The 25408-nt window shown below is 46.0% G+C and overlaps 1 long non-coding RNA gene across 1 annotated transcript; it reads left to right on the forward strand.

Annotated features, from left to right (window-relative positions):
- The first annotated feature begins 2240 nt into the window (after positions 1 to 2240).
- LOC123081922 (uncharacterized) lies at positions 2241 to 5031 on the forward strand. The gene is made up of 5 exons (XR_006438842.1): positions 2241 to 2688; positions 2825 to 2942; positions 3681 to 3750; positions 4179 to 4424; positions 4788 to 5031. It is a non-coding gene; the product is annotated as an uncharacterized lncRNA (long non-coding RNA).
- The last annotated feature ends 20377 nt before the right edge of the window (positions 5032 to 25408 follow it).

The raw sequence follows: 25408 nt of genomic DNA on the forward strand, positions 1-25408 counted from the left end.
ACGAATGCATTCCTCTTGAAATGGTCACATATCCATAAATTGAGAAGCCACTTAGAATTTAGGTAGAGAAATATATCAACACGGATCAAGAACGAATACTTGGTAAGAAATCCCAATCTCAAACCAAATATCCATGGAAGAAGAACTAGAGCTACGAGAATTCCCACCTATGAAACTCCCGAACCTTTCCGGTTATGCAATCAGGTGTTGGGGATACAGGGGAAGCATAATATCTCATCCAAATCTAGCAAATCCTACATCCAGCTGTATCCATCCTTCAACACATAACAGAGAAAAACTTCGGAAACCATCTACCTCAACCTTCGAAAAGCATCCGTTATACAAGTTATGGCGATACTCCTGAACTCCCGCCCCAGTACTAGGTGGCGTCGAGGTTATCTCACCAACGAACTGCATAAAAGAGATTTTCGATGTCGGCATACTAAACTCAGGTATTCCAGAACTGCAACGATAAAATTATAACGACAACACCTCAGAGCTCAACTCCCCGGGACACTTCCACAAAACCCCTGACAGGAGGCACCAAGACAATGTTCTCATCATAAAACCATCGGAACGATTCCAAGATACCCGTGTGATCCTAAATTTTTTTTGTGAAGTTTGAGAAGAGAAGAGTCAAAACTCTACGTTAGGATACCTTACCAGAGCGATGAGGAGACTGGGAAGTAAAAAGAATTCCTAAACTCTCCGATATATAATTCCTAAATGACTCAAAACATTTTTTCTAGACACAACTCGGCCGCTAATAACGATCAAGCAATGGGGCTCCTAACATCGGGGAAGGCTCTGATTACCAACTTGTAACGCCCTCGATGCGGCTATAGCTCCCACGTGTCGAGGCACGACTTAGAGACATAACCGCATTGAAAGCAATGTCGCAAGTTAGGCAATCTTCACAACATCCCATGTAATATAAATAATAAAGGGGAGATACATAGATGGCTTACACTCGCCACGTCAATCAAGTACATAAAATAGCATTACATCATCCAAACACTCATGGCCCAACTACGGCGCCAAAATAAAAGATAACCCAACATGCGACACGGTCCCGATCACCCCCAACTGGGCACCACTACTGATCATCAGGGAAAGACACGTAGTATCGTCGAGAGTCCTCATCAAACTCCCACTTGAGCTCAAGCGCGTCACCTGGAGCGGAATCATCAGGCCCTGCATCTAGTTTGGAAGTAATCTGTGAGCCACAGGGACTCAGCAATCTCGCACCCTCGCGATCAAGACTATTTAAGCTTATAGGTAAGGCAAGGTAAAAATGTGGAGCTGCAACAAGCGACTAGCAAATATGGTGGCTAACCTGTTCGCAAAAGAGAAAGAGAAGAGGAGGCAAAACGCGATCGAGAAACTAGAGGGCATCCTGCGGCAAGCATTACTCCAACACCGTGTTCACTTCCCGGACTCCGCCGAGAAGAGACCATCACGGTAACTCACACGGTTGATTCATTTTAATCAAGTTAAGGTTCAAGTTATCTACAACCGGACATTAACAAATTCCCATCTGCCCATAACCGCGGGCACGGCTTTCGAAAGTTCAAATCCCTGCAGGGGAGTCCCAACTTAGCCCATGACAAGCTCTCATGGTCAACGAAGGAATAGACCTCCTCCCGAGACATTCCGATCAGACTCGGTACCTCGGTTCTTCAAGACACTTCGACAGGTTAAAACAAATCCAGCAACACCACCCAGATGTGCCAACAAATCCCGATAGGAGCTGCACATATCTTGTTCTCAGGGCACACCGGATGAGCAAGACGTTGGGTAGGCCAGCCCAGAGTTGCCCCTGGTAGCCCAGACATCGTTCGGTTGGACCAACACTCAGAGGAGCACTGGCCCGGGGGGCTAAAATAAGATGACCCTCGGGCTCCGGAAACCCAAGGGAAAAAGAGGCTAGGTGGCAAATGGTAAAACCAAGGTTGGACATTGCTGGAAAAGCTTTAATCAAGGCGAACTATCAAAGGGTTCCCATTATAACCCAACCGCGTAAGGGACGCAAAATCCGGAAACATAATACCGATATGACAGAAACTAGGGCGGCAAGAGTGGACCAAACACTACACCACGAACCCCTCTATAGCTACGCATCCCTTCCAACGAAATAGCTATGTGTTGCTGTTATTGCAGCTCCCACTTCCCACGACTATTAACCACTCCCTACGACAATTAAGGAAATATCATTTTTCCAAAATAAAAAAATAAAGGAAACAACCCACTTCCCCCGATAGGTAGGCACACCCCACACGTTGTTGTTGCCTACCTTCGTTCTATCGTGTGATCCCTGATCCGGATTCATCCAGTTCATCTCCGTCCTCCACACTCGGCCGCCTCAACTGCGCCCCGTGATCCCAATGTCGAGGACTTCCCCATCTCTCCAGCACCTCCCTTCCCACCCATACCAATCTAGGATACGCCCTCCGGGCATCGAAGGAGCGTGACGATGTCGACCGCCGCGGCGATGCAAGCCGGCGAGGCGGCGACTTGCCAGACCAGATGTTGCGGAACCTTCTGGAGCAGGAGAGTCTTCATCGGAGGCAAGACCACATCCAGCTCGTTCAACTCCATCCTCGTAGCCGCCGTCCACTTGTTCGTGCTTTGTCCACTGATTCCACCTGTACCACATCCTCGCCAAGGACTCCAACCTCAATGCCCATGGTATTTTGTACTTTTCTCCCCTCTCTTTGCTTCCTGCCGGTTCATTCGATCGGTCCAGGTTGTTGGTATTTGCGAGACAGGCAGACACTCATGATGGCTATTAATATGGAGACTTCCAATTCTGGATTTTTTGTAGGTATGCAGTACTACTTTATGATTTGTGGCTGGTTGATGGAACCTGTATATTCCAATCCTTTGGAATAGAGATTCTACTTGTGCTTAGTAATATGGTGGATTTCATCTTATACCTGAAGGTCTGTGACTGGAAAATAAGTACGCTGTTTGGACATTTCCGTTTTTATATGTTCTGCTGATGACCGACTTTCAGTAAAGATTAAGGTGTCTGCCTTGTAGAAAAAATTACCAATCATCTAGCAATTTCCTTTAAGTATTATATAGTATTCTTGATCCACCGTTGTGTATGTACACGCTAACGGCCGGCTGGCCGCAGCTAATTACTCATTAGTCAATATGTTAATGAACTAGCACGAAATTAGAGAATCCCAAAGTCAGCAGGCAATAGCCCATGTACGATCGTGGCTGGCTTATTTTGATCTATGAATCGATCAGATCGTGACCTGTGTATGTGCATATTCTGCACTTTCACTGGCTGGATATAGTAACTTCGGTTCAGATTTGATTGTCACCATCATCCTAGAGCATAGTAGCAACTGCTGCTAGGAGCCTAACGCTTGAGCACTTGGTGCAGCACCGCAGTATTCGTCTTTACAACAGTGTGTTTGTTGCGCGCCGTCTTCCATGATGCATTGATCCTTGGAGTCTTTGAACCTGGTGTCAGAACTCATGCGAGGCAACCTTAAACTTAAGTTATATCATTACAAATTAAGATTGTTGTTAGAACTTTTAAAGATTGCTCGTCAGTGTTTTTGTTCGATCTACTTAAATGTGCTTGGAAGTGTTATTATGTTTTTGTTCAATCTACTTAAATGTGTTTGCAAGTTCTTATGAAATGAATCCATTATTCTTTACAGGACAATTTTTTTACATATTCAGCTTTGGGAGAAAGTTCAGGGCATATATAGCAGGCTACTTCTGTAGGAGGTACGACCGCATGAATAATGTTGGCTTGTAAAGCTGTAGGTGATTTAAGTGACATCATCTGCAGTGTAATTCAGAAAATCATGTTGAAAAAGATTTTGTATTCACTCAGATTACTATTGTTGTCAATCATATATATAAATCAAAATCACTAGAAAACACACTTGTTAACATTTAATACAGCCACCTGATTTAGCTTTGTGCGAATTATTTTCTATCAACTTCAAGTATTTCTGGAGATTTTTGAATCTCTGCATTTATATATGCACTGTTAGATCTGTGTTTGCAATGAAGCATGCTCTATTTGTCGGCGCACACATTTTTTGGGCATTTACCTCACTGTATCTTCATTATATTCTTTGTATGGTGTTTATTAACTCAATTAACATATGAATGGTCTGTTCATAAGGCTCTCTTTTCTCTGTCTACAGAGTTGAGTTCTATGGTTGGGACTGTAAAAAGGTGTTCAAATTATGATATATCAAAGCCCTTCACAGGTGATGATGTATGTTGGATGATGGAATGATTATTCTGTTCCGGTCCTTGCTTTGACTTGGTTGTTCAGAGAAGTAAAACTTCAACTAACATGTTTATTGAAGCAACATATTGTATCTGAAGTGAAACTTTCTCTTTGATATGGAAATGTGAGCATCAAACTAACATCCATCTAAGATAAGGTATGCTGATTTCTCTACTGTTTGGAATTCAACATGGTTGAGCAACAATTTATTATTGATCATTCTTTTTGCAATATGAATGCTCATTGTAGTTCCTGCTTTGCTTGGGAAATCTAAACAAGAATGTTGCTCTTGCTACACTCCAATGTACCGACCTAGAATATAAGACAAAAATTGAGGGCGTTGAACTTGGTAATTGATTCTTGGTTGATACGGCCACTAAAACAAAACTATAGGCCATATAGCAAGATGAACTATTATATGGCCTTGAAGCTTCGTATGTTGCTCTTTGTTTGAATTTTACTGCCCTATTAACTTGATTTTATTTGATGCCACCTTATTTTTCTCATTTCTTTGTTGTAGATTGCCAAGATATATTGATGATCCATGGCTCAGAAGTTGACTGCAAGATCGAGAAGGTGGCTACTACTAGATAGTTTTAGATTAGGTTATTAGAATGTCATTCAGGTCAATGTTTCAAACATTATGTTTTAGATGGCTGACATGTTGATTGCAAGGTTGAGAATCAGACTACTACTAGATAGTTTCACATACTGTAATCTTTGTATCACGTTCTTTGTAAAGCAACCAAGTTGATTTAATATATGTGACCTTTCTAATTATTATGTTTGTGTCTCTTATGCACTATCAACATTGACATAATAATTTAGAATTTTGATGTACAAAATACATTAATTGTCCAAGCTATGCGACAATGCTTCTAGGAATTATAAGGATCTTTTTTTGGGCAGCCACCAACGCATACGAAGTGTTGTTAGGCTCTAGCTCTATATGTTGCTGCCTTACAACACATATTCATGCTGGTTACCAACGCATTTATATATGTTGTTGTAGACCTTTGCAACGCCACCAACGACAACGCATATAAATCCGTTGGTGTAGACCTTAGCAACGCAAATATGCACATACGACAACACATCGATGCGTTGCTAAAGGGGGGTTCTTGGTGTAGTGAAAACACTAGGCGAGAGGCCGAGCCTTCCACCCTTTACCAAGTATATAGATGCATTAATATAACAAGGTAATATAATGATAGCCCAACAAGTAAATAATGTTCCAACAAGGAACGGTCTCCAATCTTCACCTGCAACTAGCAACGCTATAAGAGGGGCTGAGCAAAGCGGTAACATAGCCAATCAACGGTTTGCTAGGACATGGTAGGTTAGAGGTTTGACATAGCAATTTGGGAGGCTTGAAAGAAAGTGGTAGGCATCGTATCATAGGCATAGCAAAAGAGCGAGCATCTAGCAAAGCAAAGATAGTAGTGATTTCGAGGGTATGATCATCTTGCCTACAAAGTTGTCAGAGTTGACTGGATCCTCGAAAGCAAACTCAACGGGCTCCTCGTTAGCGAACTCGTCTCCCGGCTCTACCCAAACAAGACAAACAAGTAACAAGGGCACAATCAACCACGTGCAAGGATCAACCAATATGATGCAAGGATGGTATGCTATGCGGGATGCGATGCGGGACGCATATGCAAGATTTGACAAGGGATGCATGAACCTGGCCTCAACTTGGGAATCCAAGTGTGCCACTGGAAAGATGAGATGAAATCGCTTGAAAACGATATAAAGAACGCCGGAATCGGAGTTACGGTTTGGAAATGGCAAGCAATTCAAATATGACCACGTTCAGCGATTTACAGCAAGTAGCCATCTAAATGTAACGAGATGAACATGCTAAAGCATCCAAACATGACAACAAAATACATGGCAGGGATGCATTCAAGAAGTTTAACAAAAGTCTAGCACTGAGCTACGGCCAATTCATCCATTAACAGGTTCAAACAAGCATGGCAAAAATGCATATGGCAAACAGATTTCAGACAGTGAAATTAACACTTGTCTGGAATTTCAGATCAGATAGAACTCTTCGGAGCATGAAAACTATATGCTACAGGACCTGAACATGGCAATTTAAAGCATGGCATGGAGCTACTCAAAGATCTTAACAAAAGTCCCTTAGTGACCTTGAGCCAAAAGGGATAAGAAAATACAATTGCAAGCATGTGAACATGGCAAAAACATAATCAGATCACAGACTTAGTGAAAACTGGAGCATGCTGAAACAGATATCAAGTAGGCATGTTTACGAGCTCGATGCACTCACTACGGAGCAATTCATGACCATCTAAGCATACACCCATCAAGAATACCCAAAATGCAAGCTAGACATGGCAAGAACAATAACATAGCATGCACGGATCAACTACAACATCCTCGGCAAAATCGCTAACAAGTAGACAATTTGCCCAGATTCACGAAATAGCAAAAGTAGAGCTCGATTGACTCAAGCTAGGGTGCTTCATAATTGCAAACAAAGACATGGATGGATATAGCACTACAAGATTAACAAAGCATCCTTACTGATCATCCTCAAAAGAGGCACGGATCACTAGGAAACAACATGAACATATGGCCATATGAGATAAACAGCTCAAGGACTTAGTGGAAATGCTAAGTCCCTGAAATCAGCATTACCAAATGCCTCACTTTGCAAGCTTGTGCTAGTCACCACACACATCACAAAAATACATGGGTTGCACCTCTGGAAAGATGGAAAAACCCTTAACAAAACATATGTAGAGCTCATGGGCATAACATGCATAGAATAATCATGTCAAAAATGACAAATATCTAAATGGAGCAGCAGATCTGACAATTAACTTAAGTAGCACTCTTCTAACAGCATTTCGGGCATCAAGATGAAATCAAATGAAAATGATGCAATGAAATGAAATGATGTGCTCTCTGAGATGAACATTTTGATATGCTATATGCCCAAAACGGAGCTACGGATGCAAAGTTATAGCGCGATGAACAAGGGCATATGGATCTGGGAAAACGGGGACTTAGAAGAAAATTTGGACCTCCGGATCTAGGGTTACTGTAGCCGATCTGGATCGGGCACGCCTCCCGAGGTTCGTCGGGACCTCGCCGGCGACGAAGTCAGGACGGTGGATGGCGGCGGGCGGCGCTCACCGGAGCCGGCGTGGCCGGTGGAGAGGCGGCGGGGCGAGGCCGGTGGAGAGTCGGGGTCACCGGACGCCGAGTTCGCCGGCGTGGAAGAGCTTGGCGGCGGCTGGAAATGGCGGCGGTGGGCGGCGCGCTCGGGCGCACGGGAGGGAGACGAAGGCGGGCGGCGGCGCGGCGTCTGGGCCTCGGGGGACCGATCCGGGCCTCCCGAGCCGGAGCGGCGGCGATGTGGGCACGAGGCGGCGGCGAATGGGGGCGTGCCACGTGGCGGCGGTGGCGGAAGTCGGACACGTCCGTCGGTGGCGAAAATGTCCGGCGGCGGCGGACGAAGTGGATCTAGGGTTTTTGGGAGGAAGGGGAAGGAGAAATTCGGGGGTGTCTTTAAATAGGCATAGAGGGAGTTAGGAGAGTCCAAATGAGGTGCGGTTTTCGGCCACGCGATCGTGATCGAACACTCTAGATGATGGAGAGGGTTTTGGTGGGTTTTGGGCCAAATTGGAGGGGTGTTGGGATGCAAGACACATGAAGCCTTTTCGGTCCCTCGGTTAACCGTTGGAGTATCAAATGAAGTCCAAAAGGTACGAAACTTGACAGGCGGTCTACCGGTAGTAAACCAAGGCCGCTTGGCAAGTCTTGGTCCAATCCGGAAATGTTTAATCCCCACACACGAAAGAAAGGTAGAAATGACCACCGGAGGAGAACGAAGCGCCGGAATGCAAAACGGACAACGGGGAAAATGCTCGAATGCATGAGATGAACACGTATGCAAATGCAATGCACATGATGACATGATATGAGATGCATGAAAACGACAACAACACACAGAGGCAAAAACCCGAACCCGAGAAAATAAAACAACTTAAGGCTGGAAACGGCAAGAGTTGGAATACATATTGGGAAAGTCATATCCGGGGTGTTACACATCACATGCAATCAAATAGTGACATGATATGGCCAATATCATTTTGCTCCTTATGATCTCCATCTTCGGGGCGCCATGATCATCATCGTCACCGGCATGACACCATGATCTTCATCATCATGATCTCCATCATCGTGTCTTCATGAAGTTGCCTCGTCATCTATTACTTCTACTACTATGGCTAACGGTTTAGAAATAAAGTAAAGTAATTACATGACGTTATATGTTGACACGCAGGTCATAAGTAAATTAAGACAACTCCTATGGCTCCTGTCGGTTGTCATACTCATCGACATGCAAGTCGTGATTCCTATTACAAGAACATGATCAATCTCATACATCACATATATCATTCATCACATCCTTTTGGCCATATCACATCACACGGCACATGCTGCAAAAACAAGTTAGACGTCCTCTAATTGTTGTTGCAAAATTTTTACGTGGCTGCTATAGGTTTCTTAGCAAGAACGTTTCTTACCTACGCCAAAACCACAACGTGATATGCCAATTTCTATTTACCCTTCATAAGGACCCTTTTCATCGAATCCGATCCGACTAAAGTGGGAGAAACAGACACCCGCTAGCCACCTTATGCAACTAGTGCATGTCAGTCGGTGGAACCTGTCTACGTAAGCGTACGTGTAAGGTCGGTCCGGGCCGCTTCATCCCATGATGTCGCCGAATCAAGATAAGACTAGTAACGGAAAGTAAATTGACAATATCGACGCTCACAACTGCTTTGTGTTCTACTCGTGCATAGAAACTACGCATAGACCTGGCTCTGATGCCACTAAAGGGGAACATAGCAGAATTTTAAAATTTTCTACGCATCACCAAGATCAATCTATGGAGTCATCTAGCAATGAGGGAAAGGGGAGTGCATCTACATACCATTGTAGATCGCGAGCGGAAGCGTTCAAGAGAACGGGGTTGATGGAGTCGTACTCGTCGTGATCCAAATCACCGATGACGGAGCACCGAACGGACGGCACCTCCGCGTTCAGCACACGTACGGTTGGGATGACGTCTCCTCCTTCTTGATCCAGCAAGGGGAAAGGAGAGGTTGATGGAGATCCAGCAGCACGACGGCGTGGTGGTGGAAGCAGCGGTGATCTCGGCAGGGATTCGCCAAGCTCAGCGAGAGGGAGAGGTGTCACAGGAGGGAGAGGGAGGCGCCAGGGGCTTGGGTGCGCAGCCCTCCCTCCCCCCTCTTTATATAGGGGTCCAGGAGGGCGCCAGCCCCTCTAGATCCCATCTAGGGGGGGCGGCCAAGGGGGGTGGCTTGCCCCCCAAGCCAAGTGGGGCGCCCCCCACCCCTAGGGTTTCCAACCCTAGGTGCAGGGGAAGGCCCAAGGGGGGTGCACCAGCCCACCAAGGGCTGGCCCCCCTCCCACTTCAGACCATGGGGCCCTCTGGGATAGGTGGCCCCACCCGGTGAACCCCCGGGACCGTTCTGGTGGTCCCAGTACAATACCGATGACCCCCGAAACTTTCCCGATGGCCGAAATTGGACTTCCTATATACAATTCTTCATCTCCGGACCATTCTGGAACTCCTCGTGACGTCCGGGATCTCATCCAGGACTCCGAACAACTTTCGGGTTACCGCATACTAATATCTCAACAACCCTAGCGTCACCGAACCTTAAGTGTGTAGACCCCACGGGTTCGGGAGACACGCAGACATGACCGAGACGAATCTCCAGTCAATAACCAACAGCGGGATCTGGATACCCATGTTGGCTCCCACATGCTCCTCGATGATCTCATCGGATGAACTACGATGTCGAGGATTCAATCAATCTTGTATACAATTCCCTTTGTCAATCGGTACGTTACTCGCCCAAGATTCGATCGTCGGTATCCCAATACCTCATTCAATCTCGTTACCGGCAAGTCACTTTACTTGTACCGTAATGCATGATCCCGTGATCAACCACTTGGTCACATTGAGCTCATTATGATGATGCATTACCGAGTGGGCCCAGAGATACCTCTCCGTCATACGGAGTGACAAATCCCAGTCTCGATTCGTGCCAACCCAATAGACACTTTTGGAGATACCCGTAGTGCACCTTTATAGTCATCCAGTTACGTTGTGACGTTTGGCACACCCAAAGCACTCCTACGGTATCTGGGAGTTGCACAATCTCATGGTCTAAGGAAATGATACTTGACATTCGGAAAAGCTCTAGCAAACGAACTACACAATCTTGTGCTATGCTTAGGATTGGGTCTTGTCCATCACATCATTCTCCTAATGATGTGATCCCGTTATCAATGACATCTATTGTCCATAGTCAGGAAACCATGACTATCTTTTGATCAACGAGCTAGTCAACTAGAGGCTCACTAGGGACGTGTTGTGGTCTATGTATTCACACATGTATTACAATTTCCGGATAACACAATTATAGCATGAACAATAGACAATTATCATGAACAAGGAAATATAATAATAACCATTTTATTATTGCCTCTAGGGCATATTTCCAACATTATGTTTGAACGTAAGTAGATTCAGGATCACTTCTTAATCACTTCTAGTTCACGACCGTTGCGTTGGTTCTCTTCTCACTCTTATTTGCGTAAGTTAGCCACCATATATGCTTAGTGCTTGCTGCAGCTCCACCTCACTACCCTTTCCTACCCATAGCTTAAATAGTCTTGATCTCGCGGGTGTGAGATTGCTGAGTCCTCGTGACTCACAGATACTTCCAAACAGTTGCAGGTGCCAATGATGCCAGTGCAGGGGACGCTACCGAACTCAAGTGTGAGTTTGACGAGGATTCGGGCCGTTACTATGTTTATTTTCCGGATGATCAGTAGAGGAGCCCAGTTGGGACGATCGGAGATCTAGCAATTGGGGTTGTCTTCTTTTATTTTGGTTTCGTAGTCGGGCCTTGATTGTATTCTGGATGATGTATGTTTAACTTGTATTTGTGTGAAGTGGCGATTGTAAGCCGACTCTTTATCCCTTTCTTATTCAGTACATGGGATGTGTAAAGATTACCCCTCTTGCGACAAGCCTACCATGCGGCTATGCCTCTAAGTCGTGCCCCGACACGTGGGAGATATAGCCGCATTGTGGGATGATAGACTACTCATATCAATAAGGAATTCCTTCTTTTTTGGGAGCCCATTCGGACAAAACTCCAAAGTTAAGCGTGCTCAGCTTGGAGAAATTTCAGGATTGGTGACCGACCGGGAAGTTGCTCCCGGGTGCGCACGAGTGAGGACAAAGTGCGCAAAAAAGACTAGTATTGATCTGTGGGGCCAGTCTAGATCCCGCCAGGAGTAACGACCATCGGCGGGTGTGTCCGGGGCGTTACAAGTTGGTATCAGAGCCGACCGTGGCGGTTACATGGATGTTTGCGGACAGGTGTGCGGTCATGTTGTTCATGACGTTTGTGACCCGTCGTGGCACACGGCATGGCACATGTACCGGACTGGATGCACAGACGTTTGTGCCAAGAGGGAACGTTCCTGTGGCCCGACGAGGACGTCGGTTCCTCTGAGTGGGGGTGTATGTGATAGCCTGGCTTAATAGGGATTATAAACTACTCATATCAATAAGGAATTCCTTCTTTTCCGGGAGCCCATTCGGACATAACTCCAAAGTTAAGCGTGCTCAGCTTGGAGAAATTTCAGGATGGGTGACCGACCGGGAAGTTGCTCCCGGGTGCGCACGAGTGAGGACAAAGTGCGCAGAAAAAACCAGTATTGATCTATGGGGCCAGTCTAGATCCCGCCAGGAGTAATGACCATCGGCGGGTGTGTCCAGGGCGTTACATCTGGTCAATAACCAATAGCGGGACCTGGATGCCCATATTGGTTTCTACATATTCCACGAAGATCTTTATCGGTCGAACCTTTATGACAACATACGTAGTTCCCTTTGTCCGTCGGTATGTTACTTGCCCGAGATTCGATCGTCGGTATCTCCATATCTAGTTCAATCTCATTATCGGCAAGTCTCTTTACTCGTTCCGTAATACATCATCCTATAACTAACTCATTAGTCAATTTTCTTGCAAGCTTCTTGTGATGCTGTATTACCAAGAGGGCCCAGAGATACCTCTCCGTCACCTCGTCCTTAGCCAATCTTTGTTTATTCCGCAGCTCCTATTTTGAGTTGCAAATATGAGCAACCGAACCAAAATCAAATACCTAGACGCTACTACGAGCATTAGTAAGGAACACATCAATAACATGTATATCAAATATACCTTTGTTCACTTTGCCATCCTTCTTATCTGCCAAGTATTTGGGGCAGTTCCTTTGCAGTAGAAGCACTCGATTTCAGGCTTGGGTCCATCTTTGGGCTTCTTCATGGGAGTGGCAACTTGCTTGCCATTCTTCTTGAAGTTCCCTTTCTTTCCCTTGCCCTTTTTCTTGAAGCTAGTGGTCTTGTTAACCATCAACACTTGATGCTCTTTCTTGATTTCTACCTCTGCCGATTTCAGCATCGCGAAGAGCTCGGGAATCGTTTTCTTCATCCCTTGAATATTTTGGTTTATCACGAAGCCTTTGTAGCTTGGTGGCAATGATTAAATAACTCTATCAATAACACACTCATCTGGAAGATCAATTCCCAGCTGAGTCAAGTGGTTGTGTACCCGGACATTCTGAGTATGTGTTCATTGACATAACTGTTCTCCTCCATCTTACAGCTGAAGAACTTGTTGGAGACTTCATATCTCTCAACCCGGGCATTAGCTTGAAATATCAATTTCAACTCTTGGAACATCTCATATGCTCCATGGTGTTGAAAACGTTTTGAAGTCCCGGTTCCAAGTTGTAAAGCGTGGCACACTGAACTATCGAGTAGTCATCAGATGGAGCTTGCCAAACGTTCATAACATCTGCTTCAAGGACATAATTCTTCTGTGTAGCAATGAGGATAATCCTCAAGTTACAGACCTAGTCCGTGTAGTTGCTACCATCATCTTTCAACTTAGCTTTCTCTAGAAACGCATTAAAATTCAACAGAACAGTAGCACAAGCCATTTATCTACAACATAGATTTGCAAAGACTATCAGGACTAAGTTCATGATAAATTAAGTTCAATTAATCAAATTACTAATGAACTCCCACTTAAATTAACATCCCTCAAGTTATCAAAGTGATACATGATTCAAGTCAACTAACCCATGTCCGATCATCACGTGAGATGGGGGTAGTCATCAATGGTGAACATATCCATGTTGATCATATCTACTATATCACTCATGTTCAACCTTTCGGACTCCAGTGTTTTGAGACCATGGCTGTACACGCTAGGCTCGTCAAGTTTAACGCAAGTATTCTGCTTGTGCAAAACTGACTTACACCCGTTGTATGTGAACGTAGAGTCTAACACACCCGATCATCACGAGGTGCTTCGAAACGATGAACTTTAGCAACGATGCATACTCGGGGAGAACAGTTTTATATTGAAATTAAGTGAAGGGATCATCTTATAATGCTACCGTCGTTCTAAGCAAAATAACATGCATAAAGGATAAACATCGCATGCAATCAAAATATGTGACATGGTGTGGCCATCATCATCTTGTGCTTTTGATCTCCATCTCCAAAGCAACGGCATGATCTACATCTTCACCGACGCGACACCTTGATCTCCATCGTTGCGTCGGGGTCATCTCGCCAACTATTGCTTCTGAAGCTATTGCTAACGCATAGAGATAAAGTAAAGCAATTACATGACGCTTAATGATTGACACGTAGATCATACAATAATTTAAAGACAACCTTAAGGATCCTGTCGGTTGTCGATATTACAAAACATGATCATCTCATACATCAACGTATATCACATCAAGTCTTGACCATATCACATCACAACATACCCTGCAAAAACAAGTAAGACGTGCTCTACTTTGTTGTTGCAAGTTTTACATGGCTGCTATGGGTAACTATCAAGAACCCTTCTTACCTACGCAAAACCACAACGGTGATTACCAAGTTTGCTGTTTTAACCTTTTGCAAGGACCGGCCTTAGTCAAATTTGATTCAACTAAAGTGAGATAAACAGACACCCGCCAGCCATCTTATGCAAAACAAGTTGCATCTTAGTCAGCGGAACCGGTCTCATGTACGTGGACATGTAATGTTGGTCCGGGCCACCTTATCCCACAATACCGTCGAATCAAAATAAGACGTTGGTGGTAAGCAGTATGAACATCACCGCCCACAAATCCTTTGTGTTTCTCTGATGCATATTTAAGTTTCCAGTCAATACAATTTTAGCATGAGTAATAAACATTTATCATGAATAAGGAAATATAATAATAACAACTTTATTATTGCCTCTAAGGCATATTTCCATCAGTAGATTCTGTGGATGAAGCGGTTTTAGAATATTTACTTTCAATGCCAGATCATGAATTGTGTATTATGGGCAACTGGAATGTACGTGAAATGTTTGTCATATCAGCCTGGTACTTGTGGCAGCAAAGCCAAAAATTGGTTCACAAGGAGACAATTCAAAATGCACATCAGATTTCCATGGGAATCCGGGCACTTACGACCACTTTTATTACTGCTTCCTCACCAAAGGTCTTCATGAAAAAAATGGGGATGGTCTTGCCCTCTGGTAGGGTTGGTTAAACTTAGCGTTGATACTTCTTTTGACCATGACTTACTTAGGCGTACAATGGGTGCGGTCTTAAGAGCCGACAAAGGTAGATTTATTTCCGGGGGTAATGGTAACATTGACTGGTGCGCGGATGTACTGATGGCTGAAGCTTTGGCCCTAAAATTCGGTCTGTCGTTGGCGCAAAGACGGGATGCAATCGCATTATTATTAACTCGGGTAACATGGAGGTGATTGATACCATGAAGGAAGCAGGATGATCGTCGGGGGCAGCAGCGACAGTTTTTGATGATTGTTTTTATTTAGCTTGTGATTTTACTATTTTTAGATTCAAGCATTGTAATAGAGAAACAAATAAAGTTGAACTTGGTAGATCGGCTAGATTTTTTCATTTCTGATTCATTTGAGGAGCCAAATATTAAAATTGTACCAACCCCATAAAGGATGTAATAGTTATTTCCTTATTTCTAATGAACAAGGCACATGTTTTTTTTTTAAGTGCTAAGGAGAATCTTCACATGGTGATTGTCGGGCTACACCTAGACGCTCATATGGTCTCTCTTCACTTGGCTATGCAAATATGCGTGACATTGTTAATGGCTGTCCGGCCGTGCCAAATGTAGTAACCGGGTAGTGTAACTTAAAATATGTATATCATGGATTACAAAAATTATATCGTGAAAAGCTGCTCCATCAGCATTTCGTCAAAATTAAATTAAATCATGATGCCGTTGCCCGTTAGCAAACAATACTAATCGAACCACAGTTGCTTGCAACGAAGAATTATTAGCAGCAAACTTTCTACTGGGGGACATGGAGGCTATCAGAAAATTTCCGCTTGGGCGTCTCCCTGATGAACTTGGAGCGGAATGGTGAATTCTCAATTAGATCGGCTTATAGAGCGATCATTTCAAGGCAGCAACAAGCTCTCTCTTCAAGCTCTAGTGGGTCTGAACAGAAGTACTGGAAGAGATTATGGAGAATGCATATTCCACCTAAAGTTCGTAGTTTTTGGTGGATAGTAATGAAAAGAATTGTGCCTTGTAAATCCATCCTGAAAGAACGGCACATTGAGCGGATCGCCTTCTGTCAGATGTGCGGTAGGGAAGAATCTATTTTCCATGCACTTTTTGAATGCACTTGGGTAAGGATTTTCTGGCAAAAAATGAAACTCAGGTCTGGGCTGAAGGTGCCAAAACTGAACCCACGTACTTGGTCCAAGACTCCAAGGGAATGATTGAAGGTGAGCTGGTCTCGGACAGGGATGCTTGCATCATATTGTGTGGTAGCTGAGCTATTTGGCCAGAACGTAATGCAAGGATTCATCGGGAGAATGGCCGTGCTATGATGGACTCTGTTAATTGGCCAATTGAAGTTGCAATGGATTTGGCTACGATATCACAGAAGGTAACTAATCAAGTGAAGAAGACCAAGCTTGTTTGGCAGCCGCCGGCTGCTGCTGGAACTCTGAAAATTATTGTCGATGGGAGCTGCTCAACAGAGAACTTCCAGGGCGTGACTAGTGTTGGTGTTCGTGATCACGAAGGTAAATTGTTACGAGCACATGCGCTATGGTATGGTGTTGCGGCGAGTCCTCTCAATTTGGAAGTTTTTGCGATCCGTGATGGTTTTCGGTTGGCAGGTAACATGGATCTCCGTACTATCATTGTGGAAACGGATGACCTGACGGTGGTTAATCTCTGGAGATCGAAGAAATTTTAGAGATCTGAGGTTGCTACGATTCTTCATGAGATAGAGGAGCTGAGCAGGAATTTTGACACTTTTTCTTTAATATCTGCTATAAGTGGGAGGCCAATATGTTGGCTCATCCAGTCATCTTTGTGCTAGGCAGGCTAGTGAAGATAGACGTAGATGTGTTTGGGTGAATTTCATACCCAAATTCCTGAGGATCAGCCTACCAAATGACTGTAACCGCGCTTCTTAACTTATAAAGCTCCTTTGAGTCGCAAAAAAAAATAAAAAATCGTACCACAATTTGGCTGTGTGCATCATCTCCTCGCGGGCAATGGGTGGCTGTTCACTGCCGGGTGGCCTCACAGGGTCCGCGACGGAGCCGGGCGGCCTCACAGGGTCCATGACGGGGTTGGGCTACGGCACTCATCTCCTCACGGGCAGTGGGTGGTTGGTCACTGCCGTGCTGGGAGGCAGCGTAGTGGTGGCTAGATGGCGGTGGCGGTGGATCCATGGCAGACGCGCTCGGATGTCCTCCCTACTGGCGGCGGCCCCTTAGGTTCGCTCAGGTTGGGTCGTGTGCTCGGATCTGTCTAACCTCACACGGCCTTTCCTTTTGCCTTAGTGGGTGTCTCCGACGTGCACCTAGGCCTCTAGATCTTCTGACTATCATCACAGAGAAATCCTTTGCACGGATCTGTCGTTGGGGTTGATGCGGCGATGTCTGTGGACGCCGCTAACCTCCTTGAAGGGCATCTGTCATGGTGGTGGTCCTATAAAGCTCCAACGAAAACCTCATGTTTGGCTTGCCGGACTAGACATTGGCGATGTGTGGCGTTCGTTTACCTCCTTGGAGACATTGTTTTGGAGCTTCGGCCAATGGGATCTCGTGAGTGTCGCGGCGTTGGACCACCATGTAGAATCGGATGGAAGGGTCATTTGCTCCAGGAGAAACCCGTTATCTCTCTCTTCAGGTTCGGATGATGTCGGGGTCTACCGCCGCTCACCCTCGTGGGGACATCGTACTTGAGCAAGTGCTCACTAAAGGGGGCTAGAGTTGGAGCAACGTCATTTCTACCGCATCGACGACGACGGGTCTCAATGGCATGGCGCAGCGGAGTCTCGATGACGGATGTGTCTTGATCGATGAGCGCAGGGCGGTGGCGTTGTTTGGTGTCGTAGTGGCGTCGACGACAATTGATCAATGAGTTGATCCCTCCTAAAGATGGAAAGGCAAAAGTTGTTGGTGGTGGATTCTAGCGCGCATGTGATGCATGCTGAGGGTCTGTTGAACCGGTTGGTGCTCTCGGCTCGCCGTGGGGCGGCTGCGGCTTGGTCAGATTAGATGACGTGTGTTGATGTGAGGTTGGGACACATTATAAAGCTTGTAGGTGTAGTGATGAAAGTCGCCAGGACAGTATCTTAGGGTTGATCCATGTATTTTTTTGTTTGTCAAACTATGTTGAATAATATAATAAAGGTGGTTATACGCATGGCTCAATGCAAAGGCTAGAAGTTATCCTCCTTTTTTGAAAAAACCAACCATCGATTTCAGGCATATCAAAATTACTCTAAAAGGTCAACAACAATGAGGCAAAATAAAAGATAAACAATAATAATGCAAAAGAACAAGGTAGACAAGAGATAACCGATTTCTCTGGGAATAAAAAAAATGAGATCAACCCAAAGGTTAACCCTTGTTGCCATTTTTTATAGGAGAAACTCCGCGAGCACTGTGCGTCTGAGTCAGGACTTGAATTCGATGGGCTGGCAGCAACCTCAGCTGTCCAGCCAACGGGTCGACGCCCGGTCCTCATTTTTTTTTGGAATTTTCTCTCATGTGACCATTGGTTTAGTCCAATCCACTCCAAGTCTGCACGTTATAGGCGCCATTCCTTTTCTCTCATCTTTTCTTAAAGAAAGGCAAAAGATTTGCCACATTTTATTAATAAAAAAGAGGGAGTAGCAAGGCTTACGGTTTTAGAGAGACCAACTTGTTGGACATATAAATGTGTTGCCTAGTTTTTTTCTATCAGATCGATCTTTTAGTTGTATTGGATAGAGCATGCATTTCTACATGGTATCAGAGTTAAGAGGTCTTGAGTTTAAGACCCGGCTGGTGCAATTAAATTGCAGCCTATTTTCGGTCCATGTTTAGGTCTGAGGGAGCCACACATGAGGGGGAACGTTGACGTATAAATATATTGCCTAGTCTTTTCCATCATATCGGTCTTTTAGTTGCATTGGCTAAGAGCATCTCCAGCCGTTGGCCCCCCAGGCGGCGATTTTACGCGCCCCCTAGGGGCGAGCCGGCGCTAAAATCAGCGCGGGGGTGAGCGGGTTCCCAGCCGCTCGCCCCAGGGTCGCCCCAGAGTCACCCCAGACGCGTTTTTTTAGTTTAAAAAATAAGAATTCGGCAAATTTCGGCTAAAATTCGGCAAACTTGAAATTCATATTCAACATATTCGGTGTTTACATAGATTATTTAAAAAAACATCTACGGGGCGAAAAAGTCGATGAGCGCGACGAAGTCGCCGGCGTCGCCGACGTCCTCCTCGTCGTCGTCAGTCTTCTCCTTTTTGATGGCGCGGCCGCCTCTACTGGACCCCTGTCCGGCGTCTCGATGGCGGACCGGTGGCGGCGGCGCCGATTTCGGTCCAAGCCGGCAAAAAAGGGTTTCTGGGGGCGCGACTGGGTCGATTTTTGACCGTCGGCGCGGCACAAACGTCTGGGAAGAGTCTGTTGGGGACGCGGGTGGAGATGCTTTAAAACATGCACTTCTACACGACAAAAACGTCTATCGAAATACAATAGAAAACTACGCTCGCGGCATCAAAGACTCAAATGTTTTGCCCCCGTGAGAACCCAATCCTCGCCTCTGACTTGATGTTTGCAAAAATGATTGTTATTCTTGATGAGAAGTCATGCGAAGAAACACTTGGGCGGTGCCCAATTGTCCCAAACAGTGGTGTGGTGGTCGCCTCCTTAAACTGCACCTTGTATGCCGATGTGTCAGAGTAGATGTGGTTGGCAGTAAGGTTCGAGATAACGTCCCTTTGATCTCACTATGGTGAACAACATCCTGCAACCGAGCCCAAAGAGTGTAGAATTGTTGGAGGAGGGTTGGTGCGGACTGCGTAGCCGCGGCCGCCGAGGGAACAAATTGCTGCGGATGGCGCTGCCTTTTGAAGGACACCGACACTGCTAATTGTGCTATGATCGTGACGCTTTCACAAGGAAAATACTATGGACGACGATCATGCATGGCCTCTCGAGCAATGGTATCAACCAGTGGCGAACAATGTGGCAGTGGGCAGTAACCATGCCTCTTCTCTATTCCGGATTTTCTTTTTGCGACTTACTATTCTGAGTCCTTTAGAGCAATTTTAATGGGACGACCCATTTTGTCCGCCTATATCCATTTAGATTAGTGCGTAGAAAAATAGAGATCCAATGCGTCGATCCAAATTCAAATCGTGTCTGTCTGGCATGCGCGTCGATCTATTTTCGGTTCAAAATTGCGTCTGAAATGGGTCTGAAATGGGTCGGCGTGGACGCGAAGCGGACGAGCCACGCGTCTCCTCGGTGTCCGCCGCGGTCCCACTTAACAGCCGCCCAACTACCGCACGTCGTCTAATTTATGACGACCACCGACAGTGGGCCCACCAGTCAGCCAGTAAAAACGTCATTCTTTAACCCACGCATGCGGCGGGGGCCGGCCTCATCCACTTTCGTCCACATCTGACCCCCCACCACCCCCTTGTGCTTCCTCGTCAGCGACACCACCGAACCCTAGCAAGCAATGGGCCTCTTTGGTAGCAGCAGCGGCAAAGGCAAGTGCACCCCCGGCGCCTCATCCTCCCGTGCTCCTCCTCCCCCTCTTCCTCTGCCGCCGGCGCGTGTCCGCTTAGGTCACCAACGTCTGCACATCCCGGTGCACCAAGCGCGGTGGCACTGAGAATACAGGGAGCCACTGCCCTACCCCGATGTCATGTTGTCGCACCACTGCCACCTGGATCCGCAGCGGATCCCGGTGCCGGCGGTTTCGCGCACACAGCGGGCGCACGACGAGGGGGTGCGCAGATGCCGGGCGTAGTTCACGTTGGCGCCGCGGCGAATGCCTGACTACGCCGCCGACTCTCTCAACTGGGAGGCTTGATTTGCCCTCGAACACGAGGAGCAACAGTGGCTAGGCATCGAAGCCAACCATCGCCTTTTTCACCGCCGCACCCGCGGGTAGAGCCGGAGGAAATGGAGGCGGAGGCAGAGTACCAAGCCACCCTCGAGGAGGCCCTGCAGCACACGCTGGAGGCTAGCCGGTTCGAGGAGGACACGCATTGGGATGGGCTGGAGCAACCCCTTGCCTTGTCGGCGGCGGGGGACTCCGTCCACACGCCGCTCTCCGCCCTGCCACCGCCGCCGCCCGTCCCCGAGCCCAAGCCGGATCCGGAGCCGACGAGGAAGTGCTTCCCGCCTCTATCGAGTTGGTCGAAGGAGGCCTACACATGGACCGGCGAGTACCACGAGTGGATGAGCGCTCCTCTGGTCCACTACGCCGCAACGCGGGAGGAGGAGGCGGCCTACCTTGAGCGTTGGAAAGCGCACTGGCTCGTCTAGGAGTAGTCCGACGGCAAGCGGCAGATGGGTTGGGAGCAGCTGCTGCAACGCGAGCAGAAGCACTTCGGCTTGAGGAGGAGGACGAGGAGCGCGCCCGGCGAGCCGCAATGCCACCGCCCCAGCAGACGCCAGAGGAGGCTGCCCTGGCAACATACCAAGCGGCGTTTGGGTGGGCAGCCCTGCTCCCGTCTTCATCGACCTCACCGGCGGCGATGGCGATGGCGACGTCAACGTCAAGGGCAAGGGCAAGGCCGGCGACGCCTACGACAGTGTGCGGGCACAAACTTTTTATGTTTTAATTAATGTTTAATTGGGTTAAGTGGACTTTGGCCTGCGGTTGACCGGCCACTTAATGTTTAATTATTTTTATTTCTGCGAGCTATTTTTTCCTATGCCAGCAGATTTGGGTCCGCCTTCCGTTGGACGGTCAAGCCGACCCATTTAAGAATGCTAACGCGAACGTCCGCCCGTCTGTCTGTATCCGCGGACTGGCCCCTTGTCCGTGGACGGATGTGGGAAGAACTTTGCGGGTCGCCGTTGAAGATGCCCTTTTGCGTAAGCGGTGTTAGAATAATTTGAGGTGCACATTTGATTATATTGAGAATAATCAATCACACAAATACAAAAAACGACACCAAGATTTGTTAAGCGATTAATCAACATGGTTGCATCTCGAAGTCATGACTACAAACGCTTCTCCTATGAACTAAATCTATATAGTACAGTCGAGGATAAACTTGTCAAGACCATCAATCAGACAACACTCCGACCACCGCGCCACGTTCGGTTCGGCTGTCCCTGCCATTGGCGTCGGACCGTCTCTCTTGTGATCTCTGGCTAGCCAACTAATTTATGTCTAGTTTATTTAGCTACCCAGCGATGCCTTGTGTTCGACTTAAACACCTAACCATCCGCTAATTACCAGTTCAACTGTAGCACAACTTGTAACATAATTTTGACACATATTTTACCACTCCACCTTGGGAAATATGTCATCGCCATCCTGAAGCCACCATGCGTGTACCTTGGACCTGAACCATTAAACATGAGCTCCGCTACTACGTCGTTGACGTCACATAACTTCATCTGCAACTGTAGTCCATTATTTACTCCATGATAGTCAAAGCTCCCATAAAAATTAAGTTTTTTTTGCATTCCTGTTTTGTGTTCCCAACCTCGCAAAGTATCTATCCAGCACCACCACACACTGACCATAAAAGTCACCATATCCGACAACTGATGTATCATCAAAGTCGTTTCAAAATTCATAACAAATTCATATGAACTAAGAAAACATAAATAAGATATTCAAAAAACATCACATATATTTGCATGTCATTTTTATTCATAAAAAAGTATTTTTACACCTTTTTATGTTTAATAATGCTAATAATATTAATAACCTTAGGTAGTTCAAACATATTTTTTTATGAATGCAAATGACATGCACGTAAATGTAATGTTTTTTCTGAACATTTTGATATGTGATTTGCAGTTTTATGAGTTCATATGAATTTTCAAATATTGGTCAAATGGTCAAAGGGTAGTCGGACAACCTCGGGGATAAATATAAGAGGAAAACTGTGCATGGCCGAAAAGTAATTACTAAAACCATGGGGTGGTTCCGACTAAGGGAAAAATGCGTTTGGCCCATCATTAATATGTTACTTGCATGCATGTTTGCATCGATTAACATTGGAGCTAGGCTTAATCCGTTATTACCCTTTTGATTATATGGAGTAAATGGAAATGATTATAAAGTCTTAGGTCTCCTTTTGTAACTTTCCAATTACGAATTGAAATACACCCACTCCATTTAATAGGTGTGGAAGTCTTACTGCAACACATCACCAACAAATGCCATATTCATTTGTGGCATATACACTTATTAACCTTCATACTTAAATGTTGCGTTTAATGATCATGCTGAATGAAATATGCCCTAGAGGCAATAATAAAATTGTTATTAATATTTCCTTATATCATGATAAATATTTATTATTCATGCTAGAATTGTATTAACCGGAAACTTGTGTTGGGGAACGTAGTAATTTCAAAATTTTCCTACGCACACGCAGGATCATGGTGATGCATAACGACGAGAGGGGAGAGTGTGTCCACGTATCCTCGTAGACCGAAAGCGGAAGCGTTAGCACAACGCGGTTGATGTAGTCGTACGTCTTCACGATCCGACCGATCGAAGTACCGAACGCACGGCACCTCCGAGTTCAGCACACGTTCAGCTCGATGACGTCCCACGAACTCCGATCCAGTAGAGCTTCGAGGGAGAGTTCCGTCAGCACGACAGCATGATGACGGTGATGATGATGCTACCGACGCAGGGCTTCGCCTAAGCACCGCTACGATATGACCGAGGTGGATTATATTGGAGGGGGGCACCGCACAAGGCTAAAAGATCAATGATTAATTGTTGTGTCTCCAAGGGGTGCCCCCCTCCCCGTATATAAAGGAGTGGAGGAGGGGAAAGGCCGGCCCTCTCTATGGCGCGCCCTAGGGGAGTCCTACTCCCATCGGGAGTAGGATTCCCCTTTCCTAGTAGAACTAGGAGCCCTTCCAAATAGTAGGAGTAGGAGAGAAGGAAAGGGAAAAGAGAAGAGAAGGAAGGAGGGGGCGCCGCCCCCCCTAGTCCAATTCGGACTAAGCATTGGGGGGGGGGGGGGCGCAGCCTCTCCTCTCTCTTTCCCCTAAAGCCCAATAAGGCCCATATACTCCCCGGTGAATTCCCGTAACTCTCCGGTACTCCGAAAAATACCCGAATCACTCAGAACCTTTCCGATGTCCGAATATAGTCGTCCAATATATCGATCTTTACGTCTCGACCATTTCGAGACTCTTCATCATGTCCCCGATATCATCCGGGACTCCGAACTACCTTCGGTACATCAAAACACATAAACTCATAATACAAATCGTCACAGAACGTTAAGCGTGCGGACCCTACGGGTTCGAGAACTATGTAGACATGACTGAGACACGTCTCCAGTCAATAACTAATAGCGAAACCTGGATACTCATATTGGCTCCTACATATTCTACGAAGATCTTTATCGGTCAAACTGCATAACTACATACGTTGTTCCCTTTGTCATCATTATGTTACTTGCCCGAGATTCGATCGTCGATATCTCAATACCTAGTTCAATATCGTTACCGGCAAGTCTCTTTACTCGTTCCGTAATACATCATCCCGCAACTAACTCATTAGTTACAATGCTTGCAAGGCTTATAGTGATGTGTATTACCAAGTGGGCCCAGAGATACCTCTCCGACGATCGGAGTGACAAATCCTAATCTCGAAATACGCCAACTCAACAAGTACCTTCGGAGACACCTGTAGAGCAACTTTATAATCACCCAGTTACGTTGTGACGTTTGGTAGCACACAAAGTGTTCCTCCGGTAAACGGGAGTTGCATAATCTCATAGTCATAGGAACATGTATAAGTCATGAAGAAAGCAATTGCAACATACTAAACAATCAAGTGCTAAGCTAACGGAATGGGTCAAGTCAATCACATCATTCTCCTAATGATGTGATCCCGTTAATCAAATGACAACTCATGTCTATGGTTAGGAAACTTAACCATCTTTGATTAACAAGCTAGTCAAGTAGAGGCATACTAGTGACACTATGTTTGTCTATGTATTCACACATGTATTATGTTTCCCGTTAATACAATTCTAGCATGAATAATAAACATTTATCATGAAATAAAGAAATAAATAATAGCTTTATTATTGCCTCTAGGGCATATTTCCTTCAGTCTCCCACTTGCACTAGAGTCAATAATGTAGTTCACATCGCCATGTGATTTAACACCAATAGTTCACATCACCATGTGATTAACACCCATAGTGCACATCATCATGTGACCAACACTGTCGTGGTTTTGTCACGACAGATGTCCTAGAGAAAGGACTTAGTCGTGGAGCCATCACTACGGGTTAGCTTGAAGGGGTTAAAGCGGACACAAGGACGCAAGAGAGTTTATACTAGTTCGGCCCCTTCAAGGAAGGTAAAAGCCTACGTCTAGTTGTGATGGAATTGATGGGTGTTTCAATGACTAGGGAGCAAATAAGCTTCACCTATGTCTCGAGTTGTTGTTTGTTGTCCTTGAACCGCCGCCGGGTCA

The sequence above is a fragment of the Triticum aestivum genome, chromosome 4A, assembly GCF_018294505.1.
Source record: "Triticum aestivum cultivar Chinese Spring chromosome 4A, IWGSC CS RefSeq v2.1, whole genome shotgun sequence".
Lineage (NCBI taxonomy): Eukaryota > Viridiplantae > Streptophyta > Magnoliopsida > Poales > Poaceae > Triticum > Triticum aestivum.